This window comes from Tamandua tetradactyla, chromosome 6, assembly GCF_023851605.1.
Source record: "Tamandua tetradactyla isolate mTamTet1 chromosome 6, mTamTet1.pri, whole genome shotgun sequence".
Lineage (NCBI taxonomy): Eukaryota > Metazoa > Chordata > Mammalia > Pilosa > Myrmecophagidae > Tamandua > Tamandua tetradactyla.
This window is the reverse complement of record NC_135332.1, coordinates 154,729,596-154,742,976: the sequence shown is the minus strand read 5'-3', so window position 1 is coordinate 154,742,976 and position 13,381 is coordinate 154,729,596. Positions and strand designations below refer to the sequence as shown.

The 13,381-nt window shown below is 38.2% G+C and overlaps 1 long non-coding RNA gene and 1 pseudogene across 12 annotated transcripts in view; both read right to left on the bottom strand.

The window, feature by feature from the left end:
- Positions 1–13,381, bottom strand: part of LOC143686445 (uncharacterized) — a 275,383-nt gene that overhangs the window by 235,256 nt on the left and 26,746 nt on the right. The window lies entirely within an intron of this gene.
- LOC143685746 (small ribosomal subunit protein eS7 pseudogene) lies at positions 7,963–11,926 on the bottom strand (annotated as a pseudogene).

Sequence of the window (13,381 nt, the reverse complement as noted above, 5' to 3'; positions counted from 1 at the left end):
TAATGTTAGAGCACTTTTTGAATTAGCCTCTTCCACTTGCGATGGTTGTTACCCCTTCACCAAAATCTGTGTTACCCCTGTGCCTGTCAACCACTCTGTCCCCCGCCTCTCCCTGCGTGACTGGATCTTTACTTCTTTCAACGATTCTTACTGGAACTATACTCACACCCTTCAGACTCAAATCTTAGAGCTTGAACAAACTATAGTCCCTTCCATCACCTCCTCCCTCTTTTCTGACCTGTTAAGTAAATTTACCTCCTTCTTCAAACCCTCCAATCTCATCTTCTACGGCCTTTTACTCCTCGCTGTCGTAGGCATAAACAACAAACTAACCTCCTAGCCTTAGCAGCTCTTGAACTCCAAAACCCCTTCGCCGACGCGGACAACCGTCGGCAGGCGCAGGTTTGGCTGGCCAGTGTGGCTCACCCCCAGGACTGACCACCCTGGGGTCTTGGTGCTACTCCCGGGACTGGTCCTCTTGTGGAGTCTGCATCATGCTGTTGTAACTCTGGCCATGCTTACCGTGTGCCTCTGCCACTTCTGTGTCCTCTCCATTCCCCTATGGGGGCTGCACGTTACCAGAGAACGTGCATCTGGAGCCGCTGTACGGCTACCAGATGGGTACCGCTGGGTGCGACACAAAGTAGTCGCAGAAGAGGGCCACTCTATCAGGCCTCCTCTGGCTCTTCTGGGGCACATGAGATTTGCATAAGGGTCGGCTCAGCACATACCCTTCCCCTGAAATTCTGAGCCTCACGTGTAAGGGGAATCTCATCCCTACCCCTCCCAGCAAAGGTTCATGCCCGCCACTTGTCACACAAGTGTGTTCTTTAAAAGAAAAAGGAGAGGAATTGTGGCATATTTATGGGAATTGGAGCCTAGCCGTCTTTAAAAATTTAAACAGTACTTTTCTTAACATTCTCTCCATACCTGCAATCTAACTTACTGTCCTCTCCCTCTCCTGTCGTGGACCGCCCATTTCCATAGCCCACCACAAAACCACACCCTTCCTGTTATGTTCTACACTTCCCTATTCCTAACTTCTGCCCTAAGCCTAGCAACTGCTTCTTAGCTTGTGTGATTGGCTACCCTCCCCTGACGTACATGCCCCGACTCCACCCCTCCTCCAAACTGTATATAACCCGAGCTCACCAAGCATCGGGGTCCTTTTTAGCCCTTGAGCCCCTGAGCACACGAGTCTTTGCTATGTAACAATAAAGTAGCAGTGTGCAACAATTGGCCTCCGGCTCAAGTCTTTTTAGGACCCTCGGCGGGGAACCCTGCCGAGCATCGGCTCACCTTAGTCCACTTATCCGGGCCCGGAACCCCCTCACCCCCACCCGGTGAAACGTCCAAACACCCTGACGCCGCGAGGCAGGAGGCCCAAGAGCCGTAGCGCCCTCTTTAGCCCCTGCGACATCACCGCGGCAGGTTTCCTGGCATTTGATTATTTTATAAGGTTATTTCGAACTTAATTTTCCTCACTCTTCTAAGATTTTGTAGTTGCTTGGGTTTGTGTTGAAGGGCTCCCCTTTGGCACTGGTTTGTCAGAAATTCTGAACTGAACCGAGGCCAGGGCCTGATGCATAGGGTACAGCCCTTTTGGAAGGTTGTCAAAGGATGGGCAGAAAAGAAGCTTGCCAGACTATGCTTTCTGGGTCTTCCCAGCAAGTGGTAATCTTGAGCCACCTCTTCCCCACAACCCTGCCTCTCCCCAACTGTGGCAGCCTGCTGGGCAGGGACCTGACCAGACAACAATCCAGTCAAGGCCGTAGGCCTCTGTGTGTGCTGGAAGCCACTAGCTCTGAGAGTGAATGGCAGGCACTGTGCATCTTCGCCAAGACTCTGCTTCTGGGCACAATGTGTCTTATGATTCCAAGGCACCCTTATGGAAAGACTGGGCTGCAGGACTGAAAGGTTCAACTTCCCTAGCTTGCAGCCAGCCCAGAAGTTCCATACTTTTTTCCAGCCCACAAGATCCAGGCTGGTTTGAACCCATTGGCCTCAGCAGTAGGGGAAGGACTCCTGGTGCTGCAATGCAGCTCCTTCTCTCGCTACCCACTCTCTGCAAGTGTGTGCAGCAGGTGTTCTGGACCTCCTTGGAGACACCCAGATTGTCTCTCTTGCTGGCCAACTGTCAGACCAGCACTGCTCTGCGGCCCCCATTGGTAAGGCATGGAATTTTTTTCTTTTCTTTAAGTAAGAAAATGGCAGAACTGGATGAAAGGAAAATTTACATTTAAAAATCACCTATACATAGAGAAGGATCAGTGTGTTCCAAGGTGCAACAGTTCACAATACTGGGAGAATAACCAAGACAAATACCTATGTTAAAAAAATAGATAGCTATTTCTCAGTAAGATGTTATGCTTATAATGATGGAGAAAACTGCTATTAATCTGTTCTGAATGTTGTTCTATTTTGATAGACTTGATAATGCCATTTTAAAATACCTTCTTTTATTTCTCAATGAGGTTCACTTTGAAATTTCTTGTTTGAACTAGAAAATTAATTTATTTGATCTTTCCAAATATTCTACAAACTGGTAAAATGAAAAGAGCAGAATAGATCAACTAATTTCCCCTGCTAGGATACAACAGTGACATCCAACTGATTGGCTATCTAGAAGAAAACAGCAGTTTCTTGCAGGTAGATGAGAGGCCGAACAAGGACGCAAGACACGGCCAATTGTTTCCATAGGAATGAAAAGTTATATTGAAACAAGAAGCCAATCAGCAATGGTAATTTAGCAAACTGAAATCACGTCACTTTGACCAATCTGACTGCAAAACAATTGCAGTTTTGAAAATGCAAAAGACTGATCTGTTACACCAAGAGCAACTCAGTAGGGAGAGCAGTTTTGAAAATTTGCAACCTGAGATTTTGATTATATAACATAGTTAAGGAAAGTGATTGAAGGAACTATCTTAATGCTCTGAGAATAAAGCTACTAGCAGGGAAAGAAATGCCAAAAGTTCTTATCAACTCTAGCTTCAGCTTCAGGAAAAGACATTTAAATAGAAAAGATTTGATGGTTGCTGGTTCTTCCCCACCACTAACTCATAACACTGCCTCTGCTGAGCAACAGAAGACAGGATCAGTTTTGTTCATGTGGGAATAACATACAATGAGCATCACACTAGTGCTTTGTCAGATTCTACAGGGGGCAGTGTATGTGCAGAGACACCTGGAGCTCTTCCCAGATTGGTTGCCAACTGACAAGCAGGTCCTTTCCTCCATTTCTATGCCTTGGTTTCTACCACAGAACAATACCAGCTCTGGAGACAGTATAAGAGAAAGAGGCTGTGCAATTACACTACAGTTGTAGATATTCTGATTATAGTTCTCTCTAGTTTGGATTGAATTCCCTATGTCAGCCTGGGTTTCTCAATGCTCATTCAATGATGTCTTTCAATGATCGCCGAAAAACAGTAAGTCATGCCAATATCTTACAATAAAAGGGATTCCTGTAGTTCAAAGAGTTTTTATTTCCTGCCTGTGAAGTATCAGGCACTGAGCAGAAAAGGCAAATAAATCAGGGGCACATTCCTCAAAATTCTTTCAGTCACATTAATAGTCATGTTATAGGATGATGAGGAACCAACAAAAGGCTTTCTAAATCAAGAAGATTTTTCCATTGTTTATTTACCACAAAACTAGAGAGCTCACATATTTTGGATTAAGACACCTCCTTTTGGTTAATGCTTCCTTTTGGAAGATAAAATGGTTTTTGAATAAGAAACTGTATTAAGATACTTTCCACTATTAGCCCTGTGACATAAATAATGGGTAACATGATCCAGTCAGCAAGTAAGGCTGTGAGATAATATTATTGATTAACAGATATGGTAGGTTATGGGCAAGAGCCTTAAGTAAGTTCCAGATACATCAACATTGCCTGAAAGTGGACCCATGAAGTCTCACCATGTGATCTCTGACTGCCAAAGGCACCCTGAGAGCATGGGTGCCATGGGGGTGGTGGAGGAGTGGGAGAGTGATGCGCCAGAATGCAAATATCTCTCAAGTCACAGTTTGACCAAAATCCCCAGCCCTTGTACTTCAGCTAGGCTCCATCCATGTTATATGATAGGCTCACCTTAAATTGGCTTAATAATGAAAGCAGGATATTTATGAATCACCTAACTGAATAATCCCTGAATAAATCCAGGTTCAGGTATGAGTTGCTATAGAGGCTCTTACTCTTTACTCAGTGCTGCTCACCCTCACGTGTTGGCCCTTCTCAGATCAGCTTTTCCCTTCCTCAAGGTTCAGTGTGAGTGTAGCAGGTTCAGACTACATCTTCTTGCCTTGGATAGAGTTTCTATCTTCTAGTAGTTAAACAAAAGTCCTTTTTTTTGGGGGGGGGGGGGTGCTAATTGGGTCATACTATGACCAGAGAGATGGGTAGAGTGATGAGCTCATGTTCTTGGAACCAGGCAACCTCACTTAAGCCTTGTGGTTGGAGAATAGGGAAGGAGACTTTCTACTTGGAAATTGAGAGGAGCTGAGAAGATAACTAACAAGGATGTTTGCTGTAAGGAACAGGGTGCCTAGATAGAATATATGGCTTTATCTTGGTGTCACAATAGAATGGTAGAAATACCTATTATGTCTAATAGGAAGAGTTCCTCTGTAGAATATACCACACATACTTTTATGTTCAGCCTTAAAGATTTCTTTCTATTTTTTTTCCTTTTAATATTTCTTCTCTTAAATTTTCCTTTAAGGAGCGTGGGTATTCTGAGGACTTTAAAATACAAAAACAAAATAATTTGATGCTAAAAAAAAAAAAAGTAAATGTAACCAAACTTAAGGCTGCCTTGCCAAAGGTCCTATCTTTTTTTTTTTCCTGTACTAAGGTAGATGCCTAAACACAGGTAAGGGCAGGCTATATGCAAAGAAAAATCTGCCAAATGCAGAGACAGAGGTAGAAACATATCCAGTGTGACAACAACTGCACATATGCAAGAACAAGCCAGCAGTTCCAGTACAGAGTCTACAAATGTTCACTAATGAGATACTACCATGGTGGACTGTGATGGATGGACATGACTATGGAAAACCAACTGAGGCACTGCTAGGAACTATTTTGCTAAGAGTGAAAAAATTTTATAAGGTAAAGAATAAAATGGAGAAACTGGTGGAAACAGTCTTTCTTAGTTTTTTTTGGTATCTAGGTGAGTACTCTCTAGAAAAATGTACAAAGGCATGCACAATTTTGTATACAGTCTCAGGGAGGTCACAACTGAGATACAGCAAGTTGTACACAACTTTAAATTGGCTGTACAGAGATTCTACTAAAGACTCAAAATAACAAATCATCCCCCCAGCACCTCATTCCTTGTGATGATAGCATTTCAAAATAAGGTGGCTTATAATAAAACTAAAAGCAGACATAATTATAACAAAGACCCCAGTTTTATGGTAAGAATATGTAATCCATGGGGACTCCTGAAATGATTGACATATAATTAAAGTTGACATCAGTTTGGTAGCATATGACTACCTTGTCCTACTAAATGTCATCACATTTTACTAGGTGATAGGTAGTAACAAAGAGTGGAATAGAATACCCTAAATACAAAACTGAGAATATTTTAAGGGCAAAATAATCCCCACACAGTGATATAATCACTTTACAGACATTGATCAATTAGCTCTTAAATTGTTTGCTAAGAGATTTTATTTGAGTATTTTAAAAGCATTCCCAAGTTTTCTCTTTTGTTGACTCTTACTTCACACACCTGATTTGCAAAAACAACCTCAACAAGAACAATGACCCGGGAAACGAAATCCATCCATCAACTCCATAAATTTAATCCGAGGCCGCTCTTTCTGGGACTGTCATTGAACCTGGCACACTCAGTGAGCTGAGTGACTGGCTGGAAGAGCTGGAAGACAGGGCGTCTCGTTAGGCCCACAATGTTCTGGGGGCTTCCCAGCTTCGGTGAGTTAAATTAAACCACATAAATATCAATTTACTACTGGAAAAAGCAACTGCATTCAAAGAAGATTTTTTTCAATCTTAGATTTCAGGAAAACAATCCCAAATTGGTCTCAGATCATCATATAATTAGCTATTATTTATCATGTCAAAGGAAAATTAACATCAAAGCAGAATTTATGAAAAAGCACATAAATAATATAAATTAGACATTCTCATGAGCTATGAAAAGGCTTGTTCAAGCTAATTCCCATTCAATTTATAATTGTAAAAAAAAAAAAAAAACACCCATTAGGTGTTTAAAGTGTTGAACCAAAGCAAAGAGGCAAACAGTGGAAAAGGAAATAGAAGTGTGATAATTCTAATATTCTATTTCCTTTGCTAGAATAGCCAGTTGGTAAGAATATTATTAAAAGTACGCCTGGGAAAGCTTTGTTTAGGACAGAATCATTGTGACTCTGCACCTTGATTAAAGCAAAGCTCATTTGACCTCACAAAATTCAGTACTATTCTATGTGCTACACTGGCAGTACACAGAATAGAGCAAAATAATTCAATATCAGTGGACTCCAAATCCTAGAGGGTTATTGAGCACTCTCTTAAAAGTTCTAGGTAGAAGTTTTGTGAAACAAAACACTCAGAAATTTCTTTGTAGCACTGGTTTGGAGGATCAGAATGAACAGTATTAAATAAACTGTACTTATATTTGGACCTTAATAAATGACATCAGTTAGGATGTGTTCTACTATACTTCTTCACAAAATAGGTCATAAGCAAGTAAAACTTCTTATCCCAAGATGAACTATTTTCAAAGCCCCAGTGAGAATTTTAACGAGTTTCAAGAAATCTTTGTTCACAGGACCCATTGAAAAAGAGTCAAAGTGAAATCCAAAACTACCATAGGCTTTGGAATCAGACTGTCTTAGCTGTAGCTGTGCCATTTATTGAGGCAGCCTTAGAAACATCTCTTAAGTAATTATATCTGAGTTTCCTTACCAGCAAAATAGAGATCATAATACTTCAGGAGTGTCATGTAAGGACGAAATGCAATAAATTTCAGATGGAGCCAAGTAGTGTCTGGTACATAATAGGCAATCAATAAAAGACAATTAAAAGTGATAAGAATAAAGATAGCATTGATATATTGATAGTAATATCAAACATAGCAGCAGCATAGCTCTAATACACATGAATTTCCATTACCACTGTTTGGCTAAATAACACTATCCCTCAATGTGTTCAAATTTCAAATGACACACAGTCTATTGACTGTGAGTAACTGTATAAAATACAACTTCACTGGTAGCTTCTTACTCCACAAATCACCACACAAATAATGAATGTGCATAATGATCAGTGACCAATCACATCACTACTTTCAACCATTGTTGATGATGTCACTGTACATCTGTTACCCATATCATGCACAGACAGTCAAGTGTATAAGTGTGAGCCTTCTTGTCTTGTAGAGATAAACCCATGTGGCATTATACAAAAGTGAATAATCAAAAGAGGGACTTGGTCAACAAAGATGAAAGTGCAGCAAGGAAACAAAGATTGGTGATACTGAAAGTAAAATATAAATTTTACTTTATCTTTATAAAATGAGTTACAGAAGAAACAGCTGACTTTGGGAATGCTGACAATGCCGCCATTCAAAAGACTTCAGATGCTCAGTCACACGAGTGTAACAAAGGCAAACTTCGCAAATAAATAAGAAAAGAGATTGAGATGAAAATGATGAAGCTGCCCAGAGAAAGTGACACTGGCAAAAAAAAAAAAAACTCATTTTAAAGGAACTTATCGAAACATTTCACAACATTGAAAACTCAGAGAATAAGATATTGGAGGCTGAGTTAAACTTAGAAGAGAATATTACAATTTGCCGAGGCATAGGAAAGATGCTTGTTTCATATCGTAACCGTACAACAAGAAGAAAAAGGCAAGCACTGTTCAAGCTACCCTTGATAAGTCTTTTTTTTTCTTTTGAGAATGATATTTTATTTAGTCATTTTGGCTTATAATTGAAACTCTGGAAATTCAAAATCCACATCCTTGCCTGTGAGTTTCTTACACACATCAAAAAAAGTTTCAACCTTGTGTTCTACATTGTTCCACTGTGCTTTGTTCAAATGAGCCTTTCTTAGCCAGCTGCCGTTTGGTTTTACATAGTTTCTCTTCGTACAGTTTCACTCAGGGATACCAAGTCTTCAAGGATTGCCATCTTGCACAGCTGTCAGAGTATGGCTCCTGAACACTTTTGCTTATTTTTTTTACAGCTTTTTCTAGTTGGTTTAGGCAGAATTTTCCTGAGCAATAAACACAGTGTGCTTTCCATTAAACTTTTCCTCCAATTCCCAGACTGGCTGGACTTGGATTTTCTGGAAAGACTTCAGAATGGGAACAAAAATTATAATAGCTTTCCAACCATCACCAACTTCAATTTCCTTGGCTGTTGTTATATTCAGCTCCCTTAACTGGGCCCTTAGGTCTCAGTTCATCTCCAGCCCAAGAAGAGCCTGAGAAATGCCAGACTCTAATTCATCTGGCTTTTTGCCATTGGGCTTCACGATCTTTGCACTCGAACTGAAAATGGCCCTTTTCTTGCCGAGCGCCAGCCTAGGGAGAGACTTTCTACGTCTTCTTACAAACAAGTCATCAGTGTTTCTACTGTTTGAAATATAGTATACTAAATAAATATTAAATTTACTATCTTTTTACATTTCCCTATATATTTATAACTGACAGTAAGAGTTTTTAATGTTGTAACAGAAATATTTCAAGGCAATGAACACTCAAAATTTTTCTCATGATTATTAGGATGGTTTGGCAAGATTTCAGCTTGCACAGCCATGTTTGTGGTTGTGGGTCCTTGCAAAGCAAGGATAACCAGTATGCACTTTTAAGGGAGACTGCTAAGCGTCTTTCCTCCCTTGCATCTTCCACATAAACTCCCTCAGTAATGTAAACCTCACTTCCTGGTTTGAAGCTATCCACTTCCCTTTAAGTTCCATTGGGATGGGTTGACAAAGAGCAGAGGCTATAAGGTCAAGGCTAAGAATTGTTAAGGAAACTCTTTTGGAAATAATTAGTCCATTCTCAGGATATGTATCCCACACTCATCTCTCTCTCACACCCCTAAATATGCAGTTCCAGCTAACTTGAAAACATGTTCCTTATGAAAAGAATAGTCATGCTGTAATTCATACAATTGACTTTTAAAAATCAGCTGCACTGGTAGGCAGGAAAAAATGCATTGGATCTAAATAAATCTCCCTGCCTCTGTAAATTATTCTCTTCAATACACTTTGTAATACTTCATTCAGGCTGGTTTTTATTGTCCCTGAGGATTGTATTAAATATATTGTGTGGCATAACCTGATTCTCTAAGCTTGCTAACCTTAATAAGTTGTAATAAGGGTGGAGTGGCAGCCAGAATAATATACTATTAGTTTTTGTCAATTTAAGTTAATCGTGTAGAGATATTTTTTTGAATGTATAAATTTAGTCATTTTATTTACTGGTATTGCATATGATACATAAAATTCTGAGAAGAATGAATCTATTTTCTAGTTCTAAATGGCAGCCAGCTGGATATGTAATTATTATACGTGACATTCATACTAAACTACAGGTAGGTAAATGTTTTGTTGAATAGTCACAGAATAAATGCACCAATAAAAGCCTATATTAAAAATGAGCTGCTGTCTTAAATCAATCTATTATGGGAATGGTTTTAATTCAAGAGATGCACTGAATTTTAAGAAATGCAAAGCTAGAAAACCTCAAGGGAACACATAGATCAATGTTATTCTCTGCTCAGATACTAAATGTAAGGAAGGTTTTAGCTGATGCTTTACTTGGAGTTGATTGAGGACAGAAGTGTTCTTCTAAAAGTACTGTTTAATCTCAATTCATTTCTCAAAACAAAGGATTTCTGAGACTTTGTTCAGGAGTTGCAAATCAGAGACATTTTAAGGGCTGTTGCTGTGATTAAAGGTGAAATTGTGAGAACATTACAGCACAACTTCTGGAAAGGTATATAGTGCATCAGACTGGCTTTGGAGATAAATATCATGTAAGTTTTGAAACTTACCATGAAATATTGAGCCATATGTTGCAATGGCTAATAGTAATGGGCTAAACTCAGGGCTTTTCCAACAATCCTTAAGTTAAGGCTCCATGAGAAAAGTACATACCCCACCCCAGCCCCCAGGATGTAGTAACTTACAGAAACTAGCAGGGTAATGACAGGCAGAGTAGGAGAAGAACATTTAAGGTTAAGAAAAAGAAAAATTGACATGTGAACAGCAGAGAAAAAAGATGAGGCTACTTCTCTGTTGTTCAGAATGAGAACAACCAGTGTGGCTCTTTAAAAACACAATATCAAATCCAATATGTGCAAGGGCCAGGGTACAGCATTTCAACTGAAATAGCAAAAGTCATAGTTTCTGTCCTATACTCCTCTGCCCAGCCCCCCAAAATTCAGCTTCTAGTTAATTATCTTTATTTGGGTTTATTACTTTTTCATGTGCAAGTCTGTGTAATGAGACTAAATATTTATTTTGTCATATACTTATCAAACATCCAAATTTCTCTGTCCTTAACTTGTTATTTATACCCCTTATCTATTTCCCCTTGGATTTCTTGTATTTTTTTTAATTGCAGGAGTTTCTATTTATTGAAGTCTTATTTGATTATAAACTTGTATAAAGCAATAATTGTGGTCAATGTATCAATTAATAAATGCACAATAAAATTTGTAAAGCCGAAGTTATAAATTTTCAGAGCTAGAAAACAACTGAACTATACATTCTATCTCTATTTTTACATGAGATTAAGTGACTTGTATAAGGCCACAGAAGTGTTGGTGTAATTAGAATTGGATTCTATGTGCCTTAACTCCAAATTCAGTACTTATTTCCAGTAATTTATCCTACTTCCAAAGTCAAATGAGGCAGCTATTCAGATTTATGAGAGTAAGTGTGTATGCATATGAAACCTTTGCCACAAAGTTAATAGCATTGGTTACTAAAAAAAGTTTAATCTAAAATATAATTATTCCTCTAAATATCAAAGAACAGATTTGACTTGGCTGCTAATAAATCAAGAAGACAAAAAGGCTTGCTCTATCATTTTTTTAATCAAAATCTCTCTTAATGGATCACTTTAATAAAGAAAAGCAAATATTATTCAGGGCCAACTCAAGTACAAAAAAATTGCATAAAATAATGGTCCTTATATATTTTAAAAGTGGCTTAAAATTGTTTTTCCAAGGAATATTTTAGGTAATTGAATGCCATCTCATTAATAAAGAAAAAGAATCAGTAGGCAAAAATGTCACAATTAAACTAGAATGTGCATTTCTAAAGTTTGGGATCTTTTAATTAAAATACCCAAACCATTATAGCTTTCCCATTAGTCCCTTTAAAAGTAAAAGCTTGAGCATATTGATGTGAACTTCCTAGTCGATTCAACAATACATAAATTCAAGTTGTGTATGTTGCATGTGGAATTTGTGTATCTCTCTCGTTTGCAGTTTTTCAATTATAGAGAGGTATGATGGGTCAAAAATATTCCTCTGAGAATCAGAATTTTTTACTAGAATTGTAGAAAACCTGACCCTTCTTACATGTGAATTTTAGGAAAAAAGATTCATTATTTGTTTAGGTAAAAAACCATCTTTATGTCATAATAAGGTTGACAGAGATGGGAGTTTCATTATCTTACCTGACATTGGTTGCTTTTAAAATGAGAAAGCATTATTTGTTAGCAATTGGCTAAGAAAGAGTAAATATATAAGCTTAGAAGTTCTTAAAAGCTAAAATCAGACTTTCCCCCTTGCTATAATTAATGATTCTTGCTAATACCTATCAAAAGCCTTCCAACGAGGGCTTTGGTCAATATGAATGTTCCTGCATACAAAATGGAAAAGACAGTTCCCTAACTCTTACCTGATAACAAGGATTTGTTCATACCCATAATCACTTACATAAGCAAGAGCTTAAAAGGAACCTTAAACTTTGTATCCACCATATTTATAACATTGGACCAAAATTTATATATCAAAAACTGATCATTAATATTTTAGAAGGGCTATATATATGATGACCTCTTTCTGTAAATTCAATATTGTATCTGTGAATCTTTGTTTAATTTGGAGGGATGTGAAATTCTGTGACTTATTTACATAACTTTACCTTGATTTGTTAATATATCACTTTTATAAAGCAAGGAAAGCAAATATTATTCAGGGCCAACTCAAGAACAAAAAGATTGCACAAAATAATGGTCCTTATGTCTTTGAAAATCAGTTTAAAATTGTTTTTTCCAAGGAATATTTTAGGTTTGAGTTTGGTCACTCAATTACTTTAATAAATATTTACTGGGAATACACTTCATATGAGGAATATACTAAATTTAGAGATAGAGCCATCTCTGTTACTCTTTTATTCTCAGACGTACAACTTGTATTCCATGGGGGCTTCACTATGAGGCCTGTAGCATTTGTAATAGGCTCATGTGAAAAACCAAGGACATGATGAGCTTAGACTAGGTCTATGAAAACAGAACCAGCAGCTAAAGTTCCAAAATGCATGAAGATTTGGCACACAAACTCTGGAGGAAAATGATATTAAAACTCTGAGTAGTTTTAACTCAGCAGATGAAGTAATACAGATTCTCTGATCAGAAGTAATAATCATAGTTTAATTAATTGACAGAACTGCATATCCTAGTATATTTTCTGGGCTAAAATGGAGCTTATGTTAGTGAATGGAGAAACATATCAAGGGCACTGGCAGGAGGCAACTATGGGGATGAGATCAGAGACCCAACTAAATATATTGTATGTAAGAATGGAATACCAGTGTCATTTCTTCAAGGTGCCAGGGTGTTCATGAAGTAGGCATTCATGCTGAGATTTAATCAAAAGTAACTATAGCTAAGGAGGCATAACGTTTCCCAAAATCACATTTCAAGGTTTTACTAAGGGAGTGGGAGGGCACTAATAGGTACAAGTAAACCAGGTGGCAGAATAAGAAAGTCGAAAAAGGAAAACAATACAATACACAGCACCAATTAAACACTCAGATTGCTGAGAGAAGAGTGTAAATGATGAGCTTCCCTTGGATGTCTCAAAGGCATGTCAACTTTAACATGACATAAAGTGAATTCACAAACTCTTACTTCTTTACAGAAAATTAGTTTTCTCTAAGTTCAAGTAAATGGTACCATAATCTATCCAACTACTCAAACTAGAAATTCAGAAACTATTCTTGACAACCCCAATCTCACCCCAAAGTCCAAGCCACTACAAAATCCTAGAGATCTCAACCAACATCTCTTTCTTAATTTCCTACACTAAACTACAGCTAGGTTGCTCTTTACAAAATACACCAGTCAACAACTTCCCCACGCTGTGTGGAAAAATGACCC